The following is a 23,644-nucleotide window of genomic DNA, read 5'->3' on the forward strand; positions in this document are numbered from 1 at the left end:
CTCCCCTTGGGAAGCTATGCACCGATGCCAGTGCCTAGTTCACCCTTCTAAGCAATTTTGGAACTCTTTTTCTGGAGCTGTAGTCATATTAGTCTTGATGTCCTAAATGTCCTCAAAATGTCTTCCTTTCAGTATTTCCTTTACCTTCGGGTAAAGAAAGAAGTCCTTGGGGGCCAGATCAGGTGAGTAGGGAGGGTGTCCCAATAGTTATTTGTTTACTGGCTAAAAACTCCCTCACAGACAGTGCCGTGTGAGCTGGTGCATTGTTGTGATGCGAGAGCCATGAATTGTTGGCGAAAAGTTCAGGGTTGCCTAACTTTTTCACGCAGCCTTTTCAGCACTTCCAAATAGTAAACTTGATTCACAGTTTGTCCAGCTGGTACAAATTCATAATGAATAATCCCTCTGATATCAAAAAAAGTTAGCAACATCGTTGCAAGAAGTTCTCGAACTTAATTGTCAGACCTTGTGTATTGAAGTATCTAGAACAGGCAAATTCTAGAGACAGAAAGTACAACAGAGGTTGCCAGGGGCTGGGGAGAGGGGAAAGCGGAGTTGTTTGAGTACAGAGTTTCTGTTTGAGACAATGAAAAAGTTCTGGAAATAGTGTTGGTAGTCACACAACATTGTGAATGTGCTTAATGTCACTGAATTGTACACTTAAGACATTTAAAACAGTAATTTTGGGGGCAGCCAGATGGCTTAGTTGGTTAGGGCATGAGCTGTGAACAACAGGGTTGCTGGTTTGATTCCCACACGAGCCAGTGAGCTGAGCCCTCTTCAACTACATTGAAGACAACAAGCTGCCACTGAGCTGCCGGAGGGGCGGCCGGATGGCTCAGCTGGTTAGAGTGTGAGCTCTCAACAACAAGGTTGCCGGTTCAATTCCCACATGGGATGGTGGGCTGCGCCTCTTGCAACTGAAGAATGAAAACAGCAACTGGACTTGGAGCTGAGCTGTGCCCTCCACAACTAGATTGAAGGACAATTACTCGGAGCTGATGGGCCCTGGACAAACACACTGTTCCCCAATAGAATTTATTTTAGAAAATGAAATGGTAATTTTTATGTTACATATATTTTACCACAATAAAAAAGTAAAACTAACTCAAAAATATAGTACATAAGCGGACATTTGCCTTTGAGGGGAGAGAGGAGGGTTTTCTGCTTTTCTCAGCATCCTCAGTGGTGTTGATCCTCAGAGGTCAGGCCCCCACCCGAGCAGCCCACCCGTCACGATGGCTGACTGGTCTCAATCCCTTTGCACCTGCTGTGCCCTGAGTGGAATGCCTTTCCCCCTTCAGCTACCCACCCAATTCTGCGTCCCCCTCTCTCTTCTTCCCCCATGTTCCACACCCGCCCTCACTCTCCCACAAGCCGTCCTCAATGCAGAAAAGGCTGCAGTCCCGTTTGCTCCAGCTGCCCCCTCTCCAAGGGGGCGCTCCCTCTGTGCCCCCAGGCCCCGGCCCTCGTGTCCCACTTCCTTTGACCCGATCACAGTGTCCTGAGCATCTGCTTTCTGTCTCAGCTCAGGCTGGGCGCTCCTTCAAGTGTCAGACTTATCCTCCTTCCCTCTGTCTCCCAACTTCCACAGCTGATCAACTGCCAGGACTTGGGCTGAACCAGTCCCTTTCTTACCAATTCAGGAATGTCCCTAGTGGAGAACAATGGGGAAAATGGAATTCTTGGTAAACAGAGCAGCTTTGTTTCTAATTTTTTTGGCTCACAGAGGATGGACTGTGGGGACGTGGGCAGGCCCACGCGGGGGCTGGGAAACCTGGCTTTGGCTTCTCCTTACTGACTGGGGACCTAAAGAGCAAATAAGCCTCACTTTACCCATCTGAAAAATGGAGCTCGAGAAACTCCTCCTCAAACTGGGTGCTGAGGGAGTGGTGGAAGGGGAACGGGCGTGTTTATAGATGTTCCCACCGTGGGGAGCATCTTGGTCACACAAGGCCCATTTTCCTACAGAGATCCAGCCTCATGCTTGTTGAATCTGGGCTCAAGCTCTGCTGTTCCAAGGGTGCTGGTGTGGACGCCGGCCCTGGCGCACAGGCTCTCTGTGCTGGCTCACCATTAGATTTGCTCTGTCACACCTTATGAAAGCAGCAGGGACCTGTACTGCATAACTGTAATAAACGTTAGATCATTCATTAGTAGTTTCACACTCTCTCCCCTGCTGGACCATAAGCCCCATTGAATTCCTAGCTAGCGCCTATCATGAGGACAATTCCATCCTTGTGTTGACTGATTAACGCAGGGAGACCATAGTGGAAGGCTGGGGTGACTTTTCAGCTAATAGGCATTAGTATTGCAGCTAAGGAGGAATGAGACGCAGGCCCCTGTCCCTGAAAATGGAAGGTCTGGGGCCCCGGGGGAGTCACCAGCCTCCTTGCCAGGCCACGTCCCCTCCTCCCCACTCACACACACCCAGTCTGACTCGGGCCCAGCTCTGGCTCCACCACGACCCCAACTCCTGCCCATGCCACCTGTATAACATCATGACACTTCTTAAACAGATCACGAACTCTCCACATCAGAGTTAAATTCTGTTCTATGGGTGTTTGTAACCCGACCTTGGGATGAGAAATTGTGAGCCCAGCCTGGAACAGCTGACACTGGGGGGAGGCCGTGTCACAGAGCAGGCTGCTGAGGGGGAAAAGGAGATGCCTCCAAGGGTGGCACAGAAAGGCCAGGAGACTGGGAAGGGGCAGAGGGTTTCCCAGAAGGGGCAGGAAGCTAAAAATGCCTTCACCACCCTTCTATCAGCTCAATATCCCTCAGGAGGGGACCCAGCCTGAGCAAGGATTGTTTCAGAACCTCCAGGAATATTTACCAGTGTCAATGCTCCATAGGCATGCAGTTGGGCCCATCTCCCCTCAACAGGAAGGCACAGAGGGTAGACAACCTCAGGTTCTACCAGCACCCCAACCTCCTTCCTCCTCACCCAGCCCCCCCACCCAGCCTCTCCCAGGGCAGGCTTCAAACCCAAACACAGGCTGAAGGAACTCCGGCTGAAATTACAATATTATTGACTATCTTCCTAATGCTATACATTACATCCTCGTGACTTACTTATTTTATAACTAGAAGTTTGTACTTCTGCAGCCCGTTCACCTTTTTTACTCTTCCACCTGCTTCCCTCCTCTCTAGAAACTATCAGTTTGTTCTCTGTGTCTATGAGTCTGTTTCTGTTTTGGTTGGTTTGCTTTGTTTTTTAGATTCCACATATAAGTGAAATCGTACAATCTTTGTCTTTCTCAGACTGGTTTCACTTAGCATAATACCCTCTAGGTCCATCCATGTTGTCATAAATGGCAAGATTTCATTTTTTATGGCTGAGTAATATTCCATTGTACACAGGTACCACATCTTCTTTGTCTATCAGTGGATACCTTGGTCGCTTCCATATATTGGTTATTGTAAATAATGCTGCAATGAACATAGGGGTGCATATATCTTTTCAAATTAGTCTTCTCATCCTCTTGGCATAAATGCCCAGAAGTGGTGGAATTGCTGGGTCAGAAGGTAGGTCTATTTATAATGTTTTGAGGAACTTCCATCCAGTTTTTCAGTGGCTGTACTAATTGGCAATCCCACCAACAGTGCACAAGAGTTCCCTTTTCTCCGTATTCTCACCAACACTGGTTGTTTGTCTTTTTTTATAATAGCTATTCTGACAGGTGTAAGGTGATAATCTCATTGTAGTTTTGATTTGCATTTCCCTGATGATTAGTGTCTTTTCTAGTGTTGCCCATCTGTATGTCCTCTTTGGAGAAATGTCTATTCATCTCTTCTGCCCTTTTCTTCATTGGATTATTTTTCTTCAAATTTGAGTTGCACGAGCTCTTTATATATTTTGGGCATTAACCCCTTGTTGGATATATTGTTTGCAAATATCTTCTCCCATTCGGTAGGTTGCCCTTTCATGTCATTGGTGGTTTCCTTCGCTGTGAAAATGTCTGTTGTTTTAAGTCACTCATGGCAGTCGGAGGAGACTAACAATTGCTGTGCTGCATCTTGCTCTTCTCATGCTATCTAGAAAACTGTGACACTCTCTCCCTCTCTTTTTTTTAATCAGCTGCTAAGTATTCCCTGTGTATGAACCATAATTAATTTGATCTGTCTACCACTGATGAATATTTACATTTCCAATCTTTAACCTCTACAAATAATATTGCAGTGATTGTCTTTGTACAAATAACTTGGTGCCACCTGAGAAGTTCATATGTAGAAACAGAATTACTGGGTCTGGAGGAATAAGCACATTGGGTACATTTATATTTTTGAAAGCGATTGCAAACGGGCTCTCCAAGGAGATCAGACACTTCACATTCTTAGAAGCATTGTATGAGAGTTTTTCATTGGATCACTTGTTTGTTTTTTAATTGTCTTCGTTTGTTATTTTTCATGTTCAAATCAATGCAAGTTTGTTGTCATAAGTGAAACAATACAATACCAAGGTATCTATTTGTGTCTCACTGTCTCTCCTCTTATAAAGACACCAGCAGCTGACATCTCCCAGTCCCACTTCCTTCCCCTCTAGTCTCTCCTTTATGGTATTACTAGTGCCAGCACCTGTCTTTCCACACCTTCCTCCTTGCTCACACTAATATGTGAGGGTACACACACATAAAGAGGAAGTTTACTTGTTGGTCTGAATAAAATTGAATCACCAGATCCATATAACTTGCTTCTCCCACTCCCACTTCACAATGGGCATATCTGTATGTCAGTGTTCTAATATTTTTAGTCCTATACACACACACACACACACACACACACACACACCCTTCTCCATAAATGGCAGCATAGCAGGCCTGCTGAGGGTTAAGTGTTGTAGATATCTTCAGTGCAATCCTGTTGCATTCAAATCTCTATTTTTTTCTTCTCCTCTTCCTTCTCCCTTCTCCCTTCCTTCAACTGTAGCCCTACACAAGTAACCCTGATGGGCAGCCTTCACTACCTTTTCTCATACTCATCATATATCTATAGAAATACACACATATATGCCAGTGTGGGGTTTGGGGTCAAGTTTTGCTTTCTTTCCATTGCTTTATGAAAATGAGACATTAGCACCCATCTCTGTTTCTTACTTTTCTCATTCAGTTATAAAATCCCTCAGGAAAACCCCTCCAAGTCTTTTAATGGCTACATAATATTCCCTGGCTGAAGGACTTTTACTTTGTTTCCATTTGTTGTGGTGGGGGGGTATTTGTTTTTGTTTTGTTTGACATTATGAGCAATGCTACAATAAACATCTGGGGCCATTTATCCTCTTGCTTTCTCTTTTTGTTCTTGCTGCTGACTCACTCAAGGTGGCTGGTTTCCTCGTGCATTTTGTAATTTGGATTGTCCGTTCAAGTTTGTCAGGTATCGTGAGGGCTGCCTGAGCAGGCTGGGTTAAAGGTATGTCCCTCCAAAGAGGTTTTACTTTTGCTTCTGCCAGGTATCCCAAGGAGTTACCAGTCAGGAGTAGCATTTTTTTTATGGTAAAGTATACATAACATTCACCATCTTAACCATTTTTAGTGCTTTCATGTTGTAATGTGACCAATTTCCGGAACTCTTTTCATCTTGGAAAACGGAAACTCTATACCCATGGTACAACTTCCCATTTCCCCTGCCTCTCTGGCAACCACCATTCTACTTTCTGTCTCTGAATTTTCCAGCCAGGAATAGCTTTTGTGTTTATTTCCTGGCCTGGAAACCCTAAGATCATATGAATAGTGTAAATTTAATTGCAAATTCAAAAGAAGGCAGGAGTGTGGTTACAAATTCTTCAGAAAAGGACTTCTTCTTCCCCAGCCAGACTTAGCCAGGTTAGAAAAGCTTTCTGCTCTTCTGCTTTTGCTGGTGGGTGAATTTTTTTTCCAGCCTAACTTTCACTGGAGGTTTAAGCCCTCGAGGGTCCCAGCTGTTTGTGCAGGTCTCAGTTCTACCTCTCTGCTTCATGTAGACTCAAAACTTTGTCCCTTGTCCCTGAGGCTATTCAAACCCAAGTCCCTCGGTTATCCAGATCAGGGAAGGGCTGACAAAGCAGCTGGGCTCCCTCCCTAGACAGGCTCTCAACTTCCTTTATGTCTCTTGCCCAGGGGCTAGCCTTATTGTCAAGCAGCTCAGCTATGCATAAAAAGTATGCTGATTGTTTTATACCCCATGTTTCTAGATGTTTTATAGTTTTCCCCCAAAACTATCAAATCTTCCATCTTGCTATAAAGGAATGTCCCTCACATTTCTTTTTCCTTGTATTTGTTTTTAACCTGAACTTTTCATGGGCTCCTGCCTTATTTTGCCAATGGAACCAGAGCTCTGGTGTTCACTGGGCACAGTCCCCATGGACATACAGGAGATATGCTCAGTGGAGACTAGTAGAATGAGGGAAAAACCGCCCGAGTTCCCAGGAAGGGCTGGAGAATGGCCATGAAAACGGTGCTGCCTCTGTTTCAGGGATATCTGGGGCCCATAAAACTGGGTTGATAACACTGGCAGTGGTCCCTAAGACAGAGCTGGGACTTCCTCGGCTGGGATAAAAGGACAAATGGGACAATGATGGCGATAATAATCGTAATAGCTAATGTTAGTCACTTTATGTCATTTAATCCACCACCGCCCCCCATTTAATCCACACACACAGACACACACACACAAACATCAACAACAGTTTGAAATTCTCACCCTCATTTTACAGATGAGGAAACTGAAGGTCAGAAAATCCTGCAACTTGCCCAAGGTCACACAGCTGGCAAGTGGGAAAGCGAGCATCAATCTAAGTGTGTCTGACCCCAAAGCCCTTGCTGGTAACCCTATGTTAGAGGCTGGTCTGAAGGCAAAAGGCAAAAGCCACATTCCCCCACTCAGCAGCTACAAGAGCCTAAGGCCAAGAGAGGCCTGGCCTAGGGGATGGGGCCCACGATTTCTGGAGCTGGAGGTGTGACCTGAGCACCCTGCAACTTCAGAGTCAGAACCCAGAGGCTACACGCTCAGATCTGAGCTGCTCAGGGTGGCCACTTTGGCCAGAGTTCATGGTCAGAGGGAAGCCGTTCCTCTTCACTGTGAATGCGTGTGCCCTCTGCACTTCTTCAGAGGCTATAAAGTCTGGCTCTTACCCTTCAGTCTCCTCTGGGCTCAGGAGGTCTTTTGTCTGGAGCAGAGTCGTGTGTCGGGGTGTCATGGGAATTTACTTTGGACAGGTAGGACCAGGCTTGGCTTTGAAAGCCTGCACAGGGCTTTGAAAGCCAAGCAGTTCCGCTTATTAGACACAGGGGCTGAAGAACACACTGCTTACATTACATTTATATAGAGTATAAACCATCACGTAAGTAAATCCTTTCTGCCTTTAGGAATGAAAGAGATGTCTTTGCTAAGAGACACATATGTCTAATACATGATCATTGATAAAATACTCCAGTCTTCCTGGATTGGTCCTACCTAGCAGTTTGTAACAACAACCATAAAACTGTCTGAACCCTGTGAGGAGGTAACTCCACTTTAAGAGGTGAGCCCCTAGCAAATAATCAAGTCAGAAATGGCCCAAAGCAGTGCCACCTAGGGATGTGGGAGCCAGAGAATGACCCAAGAGCTAAAGAGAGGGGAAGAGACTTGGCTTATCAGGGAGGGTTGGCATCAGGCACCCACCTGAGCTGCTTGAATGAGGCACTTACAAACATGTCAAGCTGGGGAGAAGGACCTCTTGCATGTGCGCCTCTACCCTGGGCATTGGGACCCAGTGGAGGCGATGTAGTGTTATGGGCACAAGCATAAGTTTGGCTTCAGAGCCCATTTTCTCATCTGTACAATGGGAAGGAAATTCACAGTTATTGGCCTTGGGCCTGGTCAGTGGTGACCTAGTATTACTACCTGTATGATACACACAGATAATAACAGCTCCACCGTCATTGCAATTGGACATATATTTTTAGCAGGGCTGGGAGATGGGTGGGGAACAGCATACATGCGGCTGCGGGGAGTCCACTGGTTCCAGTGTCTGAGACAGAGGTGGGGAATGGGATGCCAGAGAGCCTGGTGCTATGTTTAGGAGACTCGTCTCCAGCCTGGGAGGGACACCCAGGGGGGGAAACCAACTTGGCACAGATTTGCCACTCAGATACCCAGTTCCCTGCAGCTCAATACCTTTCCCTGGCTGTTCATCACAGCCTATCATGACTACGGTCTCCTCCGTGCCCCTGAGGACACCCTGGCCACCCCTCTGATGATGTTGGTCTCAGTGGATAAATCCCATGTCTCCTGGGGTCAGCCAAACAAGGTGAGACTTGTTCCCAGAAGAATGTGTCTAAGAAACTGAGAGGAAACAAAATGAAGAAATTAAAATGCAGCCACCTGCAAACAGGAGGACTTCCAAGTCATTATTCTGACGGGAATCTGCCCCAGCCTGGGCTGGCAGCTTCAAGCTGCTTCCTCTCCTCATCTCCAACCATTTGCTTGGCAAGAAGTCCTCCCTTCCAAAACATGCTTCCTCTGGCCTTAAGCAGCACCAGCCCTTCCCCTAGTTTTTGGCAGGACCAGCCTCTCTGTTGAGCTCTTAGAAAAGTCAGTTGCTCCAGAGAGCCTTCCTTCGGTCCTCAGTCCTCTCACAGGGCTAATAATACCTGCCATGCAGCAATCCTGTGAGCACTAGAGATATAGTTGGTGATGACAATTGCAACAAATGTAAGCTCCGTGAGAACAAGACTCCCTTTTGTTCTCTGCCCCATCTTCTGTGCCTGGCCCATAGTAAATGCTCATGGATGTTTGTTGAATGAATAATAAATATGAATGTGAGCTTAAGTATGTACATACCATCTCTAGAAAGAATTACAAGAACCTACCATTAATGATCGTCTTTGGATAGATAAGAATAGAGGCCTGAGGAATGGAATATGGAGAGGAAGCTACTTTTCACTATAAATTAATCTGTATCTTTTGATTTGATTTTTTTTACTGTGCACACATATTATCTATTTGAAATAAAAAACACAATACCATTTACATTAGCACCAAAAAAATGAAATACTTTGCTATAAATCTAATAAAATATATAGGTCTATATGAGGAAAACGATACAACTCTGATGAAAGAAATCAAGGAAGACCGAAATAAATGGAGAGCTATTCCATGTTCATGGATAGGAAGACTCAATATTGTTAAGATGTTTGCTCTCCCCAACTTGAACTATAGATAAAACATCGTCTCAATCAAACTCCCAGAAAGTTATTTTATAGGTATCTATAAACTGATTCTAAAATTTATATGGAGGGGTAAAAAGAACTGGAATAGCCAACACAACCAAAGAAGAATAAAGTTGGAAACTGACACTATCCAACTTCAAAACTTAGTACAAAGCTGCAGTAATCAGGCAGTGTGGTATTGGCAAAAGAACAGACAAATAGATCAATAGAACAGAATAAAGAGCCCAGAAATAGACCCACATAAATATAGGCAACTGACATTTGACAAAGGAGCAAAGGCAATTTAATAGAGAAAGTACAGTCTTTTCAATAAGTGGTATTGGAACAAAATGGACATCCACTCCACATGCAAAAAAAAAAAAAAAAAAGGAATCTGGACACAGGCCTTATACCATTCACAAAAATTAATTCAAAATGGATCTTACACTTAAATGTTAAATGCAAACAATAAAACTTATAGAATATAACATAGGAGAAAATCTAGGTGACCTTGCTTTTGGTGATGAAAAGCACAATCCATGAAAGAAAACACTAAGTTAGACCTTAGTAAAATTCAAAACTTGTGCTTTGCAAAAGACACAGCTAAGAAAATGAAGAGAAATATTTGCAAAAGACATATCTAATAAAGAACTTCTATCCAAAATATATTTTAAAAACCTCTTCAAACTCAACATTAAGAAAAAAAAACAACCCAATTAAAAAATGGACAAAAAATCTAACAGACATCCTACCAAAAAGGTAAATGGATGGCAAATAAACACATGCAAGAGATTCAATATCGTATGTCATTAGGGAATTGCCCAATAAAACAATAAGATAGCACTACACACCTGTTACTTTTTGGTTAAAATCCAAAACAACCGACAATCGAATTGCTAATAAGAAAGCAGGGCAACAGGAACTCTCATTGATGGCTGGTGACAGTACAAAATGGTACAGTCACTTTGGAAGACAGTTTGGCAGTTTCTTACAAGCTATATGTAGTCTTACCATATAATCCAGCAATCACGCTCTTTGTTATTTCCCCAACTGAGTTGAAAACTTATATCCACATAAAAACCTGCACACATGTTTATTCATAATCACCAAAAACCGAAAGCAACCAAGATAGCTCTCAATAAGTAAATGAATAAAAAATATATAGTACATCCATACAATAGGACATTATTCAGTGCTGTAAAGAAATGAGCTCTCAAGCCACAAGAAGACATGAAGGAACCGTAAATGTTTCTAAGTAAAACAAACCAATCTGGAAAGGCTATATACTGTATGATTCCAACTATATTTCATCTTGGAAAAGGCAAAACTGCACAGATGGTATAAAGATCAATGTTTGTCAGGGATTGTGGGGAGGGAGGAATAAATAGGTGAAGCACAGATGATTGGTAGGGCAGTGAAACGCTTCTGTACAATACTGCAATTGTAGATCTCACAATTGTCACAATGTCATTATATATTTGTCAAAATCTATAATATGTACAACACCAAGAGTGAACCCTAATGTAAACTATGAACTTTAGTTAATAATAATTGTATCGGGGACCAGCCCGGTGGCTCAGGCGGTTGGAGCTCTGTGCTCCTAACGCCGAAGGCCGCCGGTTCAATTCCCACATGGGCCAGTGCCAGATGGCTCAGTTGGTTGGAGCGCAGGCTCTCAACCACGAGGTTGCCAGTTCGACTCCCGCAAGGGATGGTGGGCTGTGCCCCCTGCAATTAACAACGGCAACTGGACCTGGAGCTGAGCTGCACCCTCCACAACTAAGATTGAAAGGACAACAACTTGACTTGGAATAAAGTCCTGGAAGTACACACTGTTCGCTAATAAAATCCTATTCCCCTTACCCCCCAAAAAAAAAAACACTGAAAAATTGAATTATAATAATAATAATTGTATCAAGATTGATTCATCAATTTTAACACACTAGTAACACATGTTAATAACAAGGGATATTGTGTGTCCAGGGCAGGGAGGCTACATGGAACTCTCTGTACTTTCTGTTCAATGTTTCTATAAACCTAAACTGTCCTAAAAAACAGCCTATTATTGTTTTAAAGCAAACTTACAACATATAAAATAAAAATTATTCAGCCAATGTCATGGGCTTTGCAGGCAGACAGCCCAGAGTTTAAGTCCCAGATCCTGAACCAGCCTCAGCTTCGTCCTATGGGTTAACAATCACGCCTTATGGGGTTGGGTTAAGGATTCCAGAACTGTCACAGCAGACAAAAATTATGTTGCCTACATGATTTCCACAGATACGGAGAGGAATGGCCTTCTCTCGCCAAGAGGGAACCGGGGAGGGCAGGACCAGGAGGCACCTCTGCAGAGCCAGCACCCAACAAAAGTTTCCCAGCTGTGGGAGACACTGGAAAGCACCTGGCCCCAGTCCAGCCTCCATCGGGCCAGCTGGTCTGCTGGCCTACGTGCATCGCAGCTTCACTGGGGCCTGCGACAGCCCCTCCAAGGAGGCAAGTGGAAGGGCTATGTAACCTGTGACCTAGTACAGTGAAGGTAGGAAAAGGTCTTCAGAGCAAGGAGGGGCCAGAAGGACCACCACCCTGCCTTGGTGTGCCTCTTCCACTGTTGGACACTGGGGAGCCTCTAATCACCTTCACCTATGAAATAGTGCTATCAAGGACCATTCCTAGGGTGGCAGTGAGGGTACCAGGAGGCAGTGGGAGAGAGAGCTGAAATGTGCATTATTCCACCAAGCAGCGAGTGGCACTAATATTACTGCTCAGACCAGCAAACAACACAGAGCCCCAAAGGCAGCAGAGGGAAAAATCCAGGCTTTGTTTGGAACACATGACTTAACCTCTCCAAGCCTCAGTCTACTCATCTGTAATATGGGAATATTACAGTTCTTCGCCTCCCAGGCTCTGTATAAATGAGTGCAGTGAGATTGCCCCTGCATGGGGCTGAGACCTTGCCTGGCACTGGTGTGCCTTCATAAATTCTGAATGCCACCCCAGCTAATCAGGTCATTCTGGATAAATCGCTGTCCCTGCCAGGGCTTTGCTCCGATATGGACAAAGGAGGCCACCGTATTGTTACCATAGGACAGAGCTTTGATCGCCTTACGGGTGTTTGACTGGGAGCTTGGACAAACTGAATCACATGGACAATGTTTTGGCACCCAGAGAACTGAGTTGGAAAACACATGGTTGCAAAAAAGGCAAGATGAGTTCAACAGCTATGGGAAAGACTCTGAGCCCAGGAAGAGAGTTGTTAAAGAGGGTCCCATTTAATGAAAGTACGTGGGGAGTGTTGAGTGACAGGGAGCCTGGCTCCCAATCAAGGCCAGTTTTTTTTGTTTTGTTTTATTTTTCTACAAAGTTATCCTTGAACCTTGGAGACCCAAGCAGGCAAGGCGTGGCTCACTGAGAAGCCAGCCAGAAGGGGGCGGGGGGGCGGGTGGAGAGCAGCAGTGAAATCCTTACCTGGGAGAGTTTCAGGGCTTGGGAACTGTTGGTCAGGGGCAGTGTGGGAGGGAGAGGCCAGCTTGGGGGATGTAGGGTTGGGAGATTTCCACCCCACATAGAGGGCTGGAGCCAGACTGTCTGGGTTCAAATTCCAGCTCCACCAGCTACTGGGCTTTGGTTCCCAGCTGTAAAATGGGGATGATAGTAGCACCCACCGTCTAAGGTTGTGGGGAGGATTTGAGATCACGTCAGTGCTTGCCCAGAGTCCAAAGCATCAGCTCCTAGGTACTACTGTTACTCAGGGCAGGGCTGGCAGCATACCTTCCCACCTGCCTGCCCCCTCCTCTGACTTGGGTCCCACCTTTCCACAGGCCTGTTTTATATAACTTTGCCTGGACTGCATCACATCAGAGAGGCGCAGTGCTGAAGAGACCCTCTGGCTCCACCCCGTCATGCAGGAGTCTCCTCTGCACCTTGCCCAGCCTCTCCTTGCATGCCTCCACTAACAAGGAGCTCATCACCCCACAAGACAGCCTGTTCCACATTCAGACAGCTCTGATCACAAGTTCTCTAGATGGAGCCAAAATCTCCTCCCTTCAAACTGCCCCTGAGTGGAAATGATTTTTCTGCCAGGGACTTTCCAATGTCTGGAATCCCACAAACACTAGGAACCCCTTAAAAAGGGCTCCAGTTACTCCTCCAGGAAGGCTCCCCTGAACCCCACCCTAAGCATCCATGCAGAATGGTACAATTGCTCCCCACAGGGATACACATACCCCTTCCAACGTCCGGGTCCGTGAGGCAGAAAGTCTTGGATGTCCCCCAGACCTGACACTAATAATGGTTCACATGCACTGTGTCACTCAAGTCTTACAAAACCCCTGTGAATCATGTAATATTTCTTTGCCCAGTTTTTAAAATTGTGGTGAAATACACACAACATAAAAATCAACCATTTCTAAGTGTTGCGTTCAGGGGTGTTAAGCAGTCACATTGTTGTGCAACCATCATTAACATCCATCTCCGGAACTCTTTTCATCTTGCAAAACTGAAACTCTACACCTACTAAATAATTCCCCCATTCCTCTCTCCCTCCAGTCCCTGGCAACCACCACTTTACTTTCTGTTTCTATACATCGGACACCTCTAGGAACCTCATGTAAGTGGAATCATATAGTATTTGTCGTTCTGTGCCTGGCTTATTTCACTGAGCATCAAGTCCTCAAGGTTCATCTGTGTTGCAGCATGGGTCAGAATTGCCTTCCTTTTTAAGACCAAACAATATTCCATTGTACGTGTCCACCACATTTTGTTTTATCCATTCACCTGTCAATGCACATTTGAGTTACTTCTACCTTTTGGCTATTGCAAATAATGCTGCTATGAATATGGATGTACTAACATCTCTTCCAGACCCCACTTTGAATTCTTTTGGATATATACCCAGAAATGGGGTTGCTAGATCATGTGGTAGTTCTGTTTAATTTTTTTGAGGAACTGCCAAACTGTTTTCCACAGTGTACCATTTTATAATCCCACCAGCACTGCACAGGGGCCCCGATTTCTCCCTGTCCCGTCAGCACCTGTTATTGTCTTGGTTTTCTTACAGTAGTCATCTTAATGAGTGTGAGACAGCGTAGGGATATCCCATTTTAATCCCTCCTTTACCAGCGAGGAGAGTGGGGCTGGAGGGATGCTGTGACTTGCCCAAGGTCCCACAGGCAGCATGTGGCAGAGATGAGATTCAAGCTCAGGGCTGTCTGCAGCTGTCTGGTGCTCTCAACAGCCCCCATCCGGGAGCAAATCCCTGCTGTCCAACTGGTCAGTGACCGTCCTGGGCCCTCCAACATCCTTTGAGCTCCCGCAGAGAGGAGGCAGTGACCCAGAAAGAGACCACCCTCCCCCGCCCAGAGTACAAGAACCACCCCAACCTCCTAGATTGTTCTGAAACTAGCATTTCAGCAAAGGCCTTACCCTGCACGCCCTGCGGAGCTGTTGGCCTGGAGCCCTTTTCGGGCTGGGCCTCCCTCTCCGCAGGCAGCCGGGCTGGAGCGAGCAGTGAGGTCCGGGGCGGGAGTGGGGCCTGGGGCTCACTCCACAGCTGCCAGATGGGCCGGTGGCGCCTTGGATTATCTTGTGCTAGAGTAGGGGCGGCGCCGGTTGGTGCACAGATTGTGGAATCCTGTGGGGACCGGCCTGGGGCGCCTGGAGAGTTTGAAGTGTGGGGTAGGGCCATGCAGAAGAGCCAGGCCCAGCACGTGAAGTGATGGCATCTAGGAGCAAGGGACGCAGAGCCAGGCACATTCCCTGCGCTGCCACATCCCGCCTGCCTGACAGTGGGCAAGTTAAGTGTTCCCTGCACTTCAGTTTCTTTACCTGTAACATGGGGGAGACTAAGTCAAACCTTGCAGGGAGCCGTGGGCATTGAATGAGCCCCACAGTGCCAGGGTGAAGAGTGGATGCCAACAGTGTCCTCCCACTCCCAGGCATAGCCTCCACCTATCCCACACCCCTCCCTCACCTGTCTTACCTCTCTCCCAGGCCCATCCCACTTCATTCCCACACTGCTTTGCCCTCCCCATTGGAGGGCTGGCAGAGCCTTGACCTTATGGGTCCAGCTCCCCAGGTGACTAGGGAGTAACACATTTGAATGTATTAGTTCTGCCTGCTTCTTAGAAAAACAAATAAACACAGTAACAATAATTCCTTCAGGTAAAAAAGCCATAGTCACAAAGACGTTTGCCACTGCATTACCACAGTGACAACTTGGTAGCAGCCTGAATTTCATTTATAGGGACTAGCTGAATTTCCATCCTCCCGAGCAACGGGCTAGCGTGTGGCCACTATAAAGGATTTTGGCATTTATTGGCATTTCCATGACATACACTTAAATGGGGTAGGGGGGAGGGAACAAGAGTCACGTATAGATAATCCCACAGAGCACAGAGGTGTGAGTGTGAGTGTGTGTATGAGTGTGAGTATGTGTACACACAGAACCTCACTGCTCCAAGTATGGTTTCCTGGTCAGTAGCAATAGTATCGCCTAAGAGCTTGTTAGAAATACAGTCTTGGGCCCACCCCAGGCTTTTGCAATCAGAATTTCACAAAATCTCCAGGTGATTCCCAGGCAAGTTATAGTTTGAAAAGCAATGAAGTAAGGCCTAGACTGGAGAGTTGCCCCGTAAAATATTATTACTTCTGTGTGTTGGCGGGGGGGAGGCAGGAGGATTGGGATTTTCTTTTCTTCTTGTGCTTTTCAGAATTCTTGGTATTTTTTTAAATGCACATGTCATAAAAACAAAAAAGCTATTACAATGCTTGAAAAGGCCTAAGATCCAAAACTTTACTCCTAGAAGAAAACATAGGTAAAAAGCTTCGTGACATTGGACTTGGCATTGATTTCTTAGATATGACACCAAAAACACAAGTAACAAAAGCAATAATAGACAAGTGGGACTACATCAAAACTGAAAACGTTTGTGCATCAAAGGGTACATCAACAGAGTGAAAAGGCAACCTCTGAAATGGAAGAAAGTATTTGCAAATATAAGAATTTGTTGTAGAGGCCTAGAATTTATATATATCCAGAATATATAAAAAAAATCCTACAACTCAACAACAACAAAAAATCAAATAACCTGACTGAAAAATGGGCAAAGGACTTGAATCGACCTTTCTCCAAAGATGATATACAGTGGCTAACCAGGTATATGAAAAGGTGCTCAACACTGCATCACTAATCAGAGAAATATAAATCAAAACCATAATGAGCTATCACCTCACACATACTAAGACGACCGCTATCATGTACACCTGAAACTAATATAAAATAATACTGAATGTCAACTGGAACTGAAAATAAATAAAAGACGGCTACTATCAAAAACACAGAAAATAACAAGTGTTGACGAGGCTGTGGCAAAATTGGAGCCCTTGTGACCTGTTGGTAGGATTGTAAAATGCGGCAACTGCTATGAAAAACAGTATGGAGGCTCCTCAGAAAATTTAAAACAAAAATTTAGAACTACCACATGATCCTGCAATTCCACTTCTGGGTATATATCCAAAATAATTGAAAGCAGGGTCTTGAAGTGATGTTTGTATATCCACAAATAATAATGTTTATAGCAGCATTATTCACAATGGCTGAAACATGCAAACAACCCAAGTGCCCATCAACAGATGAGTAACAAAATATGGTGTACATACAATGAAATATTATTCAGCCTTAAAAAGGGAGGAAATTCTGACACATGCTACAACATGGATGAATCTGGAGGACACTACGCTAAATGAAATAAGCCAGACACAGAAAGGCAAATACTATATGATTCTTGTGTGAGGTACCCAGGAGTAGTCAAATTCATAGAAACATAATGGTGGTTGGTAGTTGTCAGTAGCTGGGGGAAAGAAGAAAGTGGGGGGTGGGGGGAAACGGGAGATTATTGTTTAATGGGTACAGAGTTTCAATTTTGCAAGATGAAAAAGTTCTGGAGATCTGTTTCACAACAATGTAAATGTACTTAACACCACTGAACTGCTCACTTAAAAATGATTCCGATCGTTTTTTAAAAAATGCTGACGAGGTTTTCATGACCTGAGAAAGTAGGAAGGCAAGGAAGCCGGGACGTCCTGGCTCTTGGGAAAGAGGCAAGGGCAGGTGTGGCTACAGGGAAGGGAGTGTTGAGGAGATGTGGGTGATAAAGCCAGAAGTGGGGGCTTGAATGTGCTGGGAGAGGCCTGAGCCAGAATGTAAACGTTCTCATGCTACGACAGGCAATAGGCACCCAGAAAACTTCAGAGCAGGGCCTGACCTTTCCGAATAGCTGCAAGGGCCTTTCAAACTCCTTACCTTGACCTCCACCTTGCTAACGATAGACACATGCCCACCATAACCTGAGATGGCCCCTGGGTGGGGGAGGCCTGACCGGGCATAGGGCCCTTCCTGGCCAGGATGCACAGACAGAAGTCTGCCGGCAGCCCTGGGAAACTCAGGAGGTCGGTTCCCAGAATGACGGCAACCCTGTCCCCAGTGGACACCACCCCCTAATTGTGGGACATGGCCCTCATGCGCAAGTGTGCAGGATAGCTGGAGCCCAGAAACCTCCTGGGATTGTCACAGGCCTGCAGGCCATGGTTCTCAGGACTCCATGGAGTCTCTCGGGGTCAAAGGGTCACACTGCCCATTTCAGAGATGATGTCCTTCCAAGGCTGAGTCATAGATGCCCGCCGGACAGCATTCCCCTGGGGGCCAGGAGGGGGAGTGGGAGTGGCAGGGTGCTGCAGCCTCCAGAGACATTTTGGACTCCCAGGAGAGAACTGTAAGCCTAACTGCCCTGAACCCTCACCTGAGGCAGGAAGACCCATCTACTCTACTCTGGTGGTGGAGGAGCTGGGACCAGAACCCCAGAAGCCCAGGCCCCAACTCCCAGGCCAGGCTCCCTCCCACTCAGCCTATCCTGAGAATCCCACTTTCTGTATTTATTTATTTACTTTGGGTACCATCAAAGCCCGAGATGGGGTGGAAGGCTGGGGACATTCCAGGCCTCCGACACCATCCCTCAACCCCCAAAGCTGCCGGAACAGGCATCCCCAAACCCACTTAAATCTCCATATCCTTGAGATGAAGTTTAAATTCTCATTTGACCTTCAAGTTCTTTAATAAAACTTGGTCTCCACTGATTGCTCTCATTTCATCTCCCACTCTCCCTTTCCCTTCACCCAGCCCTGCAGCCCTCCTGAACTTTCCAAACTCCCTTTCCCAAACTCGACTCAGCTTTCCCACTTGCTATTCCTGCTTCTTTCTCCTCTCTAATAGATTGTGCTTCCTTCTTAAGCAGGGAGCTGTCCCAGAGTGACCAGGTAGCCTCAGTTACAGCCTATTCTGCTCCCACAGGATGGGCTGTATCAAAAGCAGGGAGCCTGTCTTATGTGTCTCTCCAGCACCATGGCCAGCCAGCCTGATAAATGTTTGAGAAAATGAACATGAGTTTTCTGCCTGTCTTTTATGGCTAATTCTGTCATCTTCCCAAAAGCTCTGGAACATGGCCTTGACCTTCCACAGTAATAGGTCCCTATGCGCCAGGGGTTTACCTATGTTGTCTCATGTAATCCTATGGCACAGGTATTAACATATCCATTTTACAGATGAGGAAACTGAGGATGAGAGCTCCAGTGACTGCCCACTGCTGGGAATTGGTGCGGCCAGAATTAGAACCCAGCCCGACCAGCCTGTGCTCATTCCACTGTGGACGAACCTCCCAATAACCTACCAGAGTGGGGAACAAAGGGTGTGTCCACAGACTTCTGGGGAACTCTCCCCTCTATCCAGGGATCCCTTCAACCTGTGCTTTGAGAAAGGGCTGAGAGATGGAAGGGGTGGCATCTAGATCTGATAGCAGTAGGAGCCAAGGATCTGGAGGACCTCCAAAAAGAGGCAAACCTGATTTGTTATCTCCTGCTGCCCAGCCTTCCAATCTTAGCACAGATAGGGGCTTTGCACATAGTCAAAAAATCTTCAACAGGTGGCTGGATAAGAAGAGTGTCAAAGGAGTCAAAGTTGAACCCTCAATTATGCCCAGCTTATAAAATGACCCAGAAAAAGCCCCCGACTTGAAAGAACCTTACAGCAATGCTTAGTAAGTGCCAGACATTGTGCTAAGTGCTGTACAAACATTCTGCCTTTCCTGTACCCCTATGAAGTTTTCTTATTTGTATTCTACACTGCACTAATCAATTCTGTGGGTTTTCAAGGTCAGGCAGCCTGCCTTCAAAGGTCAGGTCTTAACCATGTTAAATGGCCTCCATCCCCCTTCCTAAAAAAATCCCCAGATGAAACAAGTTCCCCACCCACATCCTCATGCCATCAGAGTCCTAGAAATTAGGAAATTAGACTAATAATTCTTATGAGTGGGCTGACCTCATGTGTATAACATGAGCTGAACTACAGAAATGTTCTTGCCCTTTGCCCAAGTATTCATTCTGGATGGGAAATAAGACCCAAGGGGGAAAAAAATCTAAAAGACTAAAATAAATTTTCACAAAGTTGTCCATAAAAGTGGAATTATTAATTGCAAAACACCTGGAAGCAATCCAACTTCACAATCGAGGGACAAAGGCTACACATCCTGGGATGGGACTGTTAACGTGGCAAATACCACATAGACTTTAAAAATGACACAGTTGGTTTATTATGAGCATTTAAAATAAATGCAAAATGTAAAAGCAGAATATTTTAATTTCAGAATACTGTCTGACTGAATGAAAGTCTCACCTATGACATTTTTTTCCTTTCCTTTAAAGAATTTTCAATCACTTAATTTTGATGAGGTAATTCATACATGTGACAGATAATTCACGCACATAGTATACAGTAAGGTCTAAAGACCTAAAGCAATATACGGTAGAGCAACACCCAGTAATCATGACAACCATTTAAACATGTAGGTTTGCTGATTTACAAACCTCAGAAGGCAACAGAGAGAAGTAACTTGCTCTATTACTTCTCAGATTTGGATGATCTTTTCCTGCAAGGCTGATGAAAGCAAAGGTTTAAAAATGAAACCCGAAACACAGAATTCATACCATTTCTCTAAGACATAGCTCAGAGCTTCTTGGCTGGGACTGTCTTTTCATGTCTAGCTCAAGTCCCTCTTGCTGTGATCTGTGAAGGAAGCAGCTAAATTGGGGTGGAGAAATCAAGCAAAGTAAACCATGTGAGAGAAAACCGACTGCCTTCTTACCTGTTCCCGTACCAGGATGTAATCTTCTAGAGATTTGCTGGCGATTTTAAGGGGCTCCAGAACCTGAAGCAGGTGTCTAGGGGCTGGGGGCTGGGGGCAGTGGGTTACCAGGTGGGAGAGGCTGCGGTTTCCCCCAGCCCACAATCCAGGCTTCCCGACGGATGGAAAGGGCGGGGAAAGCAAGCCACTGCAACTCCGATTCAGAAACTGAAGCCAGCAAGGGCGGGGCAGGGCCACGTGTCCCCAGCCTGCCTTAGAGTGTGGAGTAGGAGGATCAATTGGGAACTATTCTGACAGATGGCATCTGGCTAGTTAATGGTGAGGGTCCCCAGAATCCTGTCCTGCCTGGCTACCAGAAAGGTTGGTCGTTAAGGAGCTACCCCAGCTCTTCTCCAGAACACAATTCCTTTGACCGAAAAGTCTTATAAAACTGGGTAATGTGGTAGTGACCAGAGTGCACGTAGGACAAACATTAGACAAAAGGCCTTTGATAAATATCATGTTGAGGACCGATCAATTAGCCAGTCTATAGATGGAGACATGAGCCCAGATAAAGCATCGAACCCAAAATCACACAGCCAGGGCTTTCCCACGTGACTCAGGGCCTGTCCTGGTGTAACATATGGTCTGGCACACAGCACTCCCAGAGCTTCTGAGGACACAGAAAAGGGGCCCTGTGCTCAGTCCCATCTCCTAGGACAAGGGCACTCACTTTGCCTGGGTTGGCAGGAGTGCTGAGAACGGCTCTGCCCAGCAGAGTTCTGTGGGCACCAAAAGGGCAGTTCCATCTCTACCTAGTTTTCATAGCAAGCTCCCCGATTTACTCAAGACTACATTTGGAGTTGGGGAGGGCCAACCCCTCAAGGGACATTACGAGTGGGGAGCAGAGGGCAGGGGGCAGGGGAAGGGCTGTGTTTAAAGCATCAAACTATCCAAGACGGTTTGCAGGATTTCCCTGAGTATGAGCACAGAATCCTTTAAGGGGGGCCCCTTAACATCTATGAGTCCACAGCACCTACTTGGGGAAATGCTGGCCTAGCAGATGTTGGCATTATCTTACTATGAATGTCAATGCCTGGCTCAAGTAGTTGTTCAAGAAATGGCTTCTCAATTGGATGGATAAAGCTGGATTCCTGGTTTGGCCCTGCACTTCCAACAGGACAATGCCCACACTGGAATGCACTAGGGCTAGCTCCCCACGCCCGTCCCCAAGGCAGTGGGTATACTGGCTACACCCTCTGCACGGCCTTCCTGGAGAGCTCTGCCAAGTTGATTCATACCCTTTAGGCAGCCCAGGGGAGGGTAAGAGGGGGTGGAGGTAATGGGGGAACAGCCACAGGATCTCACTGGGGCCTCACAGGAGCCTGAACCGGCTTCACTGTGCTTTCTCTGGGGCCTCTTGGCTTGGAATGATGCCCCTTTCTTTCAAATCATTGCATACAAGATAGCAGTTCAAGATGGAGGTGGTCCCAGGTCTCCCCAGGATTCGGTACCCAAGTTCTGTGGCAGGGCCTTCTCAGAACCCCACCCCCCACACACCCGCAGAAGCCCAGGGAAAGCTCTTTGCTGTTACCGTGACCCGGGAGGTTGGTCATCTTGTTTTACAGACAGGAAACTGAGACCTTGCTTAGAGATTAGTGAACCCAGGTTACCTGTCCAGTGCTTTCTATGGCCTTCACTCCTATCTGGCATTTGACAAGATACCTTGTTTCTGACTGTCCTTTCTCCAGTTGCAGCATCAGCTTCTTAAAGGCCAGAGATTCCCTGGCACGCCCTGTGAACAGCGTCAGGCCCTAATAACCTGTTCATACTTATTACTTGTCACTAGCTTATACACATTTAATTCATGGTCCAAATTAACTGGTGAAAACTCTCCCCAAGTGACCTAATCAAAGGCAACTCTCTTTCCCTGAGATTTTGAGTCAGAGAAGGGAGCAAGTTCTGCTGAGTGGGCCCGTGCATTGAAAATCAGAGGTCCGGGCTCTAGAAGACAAGTTAGTTAGAGGTGGGGAACTGAGAAAGGTTTGCCTCTGGGATTACAGTCAAACCTGACTGAGTCCTGACAGAGCTGCTGGATTGAGGGGACGGGGTGGGTGGGGTGGTGGTGCTGACAGGGGCCTTTAGCTGCTTCCAGTTGAGTCTCCAGCCTTTTGTCCCCAAACTGGAAATTCCAAACCTTATTTTTGGGGGGCTTCATTTTGAATAAGCAGCAATGTTCCCTCATTCCTGGTGATCTCCAGGTCTGATCATTATCACCAGATTGTGAAATATACAGACATCACCAACCGCTTCTTAAGTAATCTGGGGCAGAACCCAGGACTCTGACAATCTCAGATGATCCTCCTGTCCAGCTAGGGTTAAAACACTGCAAGTGTTTTTGAAGTTTCCTGAACTGAAAAAACTTTGGCTACCCACCCTCCACTTTACTTTTGACTTTGGACCTTCTGATTTTTCCTGCAAGTCACAAGGCTGTGCCTGTTTTATCTGAGGAAACCAGAGACACAGGCCCTAGGCTCTCCTGAACTTACCATATCTCTGGCAGAATCACTTCACCATCAGCCTCAAAGGGACTGAGACTGTTATAAAAACTCTCCAACTTCTGGGTACGAGGCAGACTTGTAAGGAAGTGGCACACAGTAGGTGTTCAGTAAATACAGGTGGAATAAATGAATTTAGCAGCATCTTCTAGCAGGTTAGGTGTATCTTCTGATGTTGGCTTTCAAAGCTTCTACAGAAATAGCTCTTGGTTGTGCTGGTGCAGACTAGTAAAGGGGATTCTTCTGACTGCTGTGTAGTATCTGTTGATTTCCCTTCAGTTCACTCCAATTTCACACAAGCTCCACATATTGGGCTATCAGACCCCCAAATGTAAATAAGTCAGCCACCAATCATGGAGGTATTCACTGAGTCTGTACCATGTACCCAGAGTAAGCCTCTGTCCTCCTACATTGATTTCAGCAGCAGAGATGGTTCTTCTGAGTTCTAGATATAGCCCTTGAATATATATTTAAGGGTGCAATACACTTAAAATATTCACATACAATATTCCATATGAAAATGAGCAAGTGAATGATTCATGCAAACACATGTCGTTTCTATTTTGAAGATAAACAGAATTTAGGAATTAAAAAAAAAATTGAAAGCCAGGTCGATCCCATATGAAGACTGCTCCCAACATTTCTGGCTTCCCACTAATGAGAAACTCAAGAGGTCAGTCATGGGAGCAGCACACTCTGGAGACCTGCGCTCTCCCAGGGAGACAAGTGAACCCCGAGCCTTTCCAGGCCCAGC

General features: G+C 46.0%; 1 protein-coding gene across 2 annotated transcripts in view; it reads right to left on the reverse strand.

Annotated features, from left to right (window-relative positions):
- Positions 1–20,544, reverse strand: part of IL34 (interleukin 34) — a 58,474-nt gene extending 37,930 nt beyond the window's left edge. For both annotated transcript variants that reach the window (XM_033127177.1, XM_033127172.1), the window contains exon 1: positions 20,354–20,544. The gene's annotated coding sequence lies outside the window, so the exon portion shown is untranslated. The remainder of the gene's footprint in view (positions 1–20,353) is intronic.
- Positions 20,545–23,644: the final 3,100 nt, after the last annotated feature.

This window comes from Rhinolophus ferrumequinum, chromosome 15 (genome assembly GCF_004115265.2).
Source record: "Rhinolophus ferrumequinum isolate MPI-CBG mRhiFer1 chromosome 15, mRhiFer1_v1.p, whole genome shotgun sequence".
NCBI classification, from domain to species: domain Eukaryota; kingdom Metazoa; phylum Chordata; class Mammalia; order Chiroptera; family Rhinolophidae; genus Rhinolophus; species Rhinolophus ferrumequinum.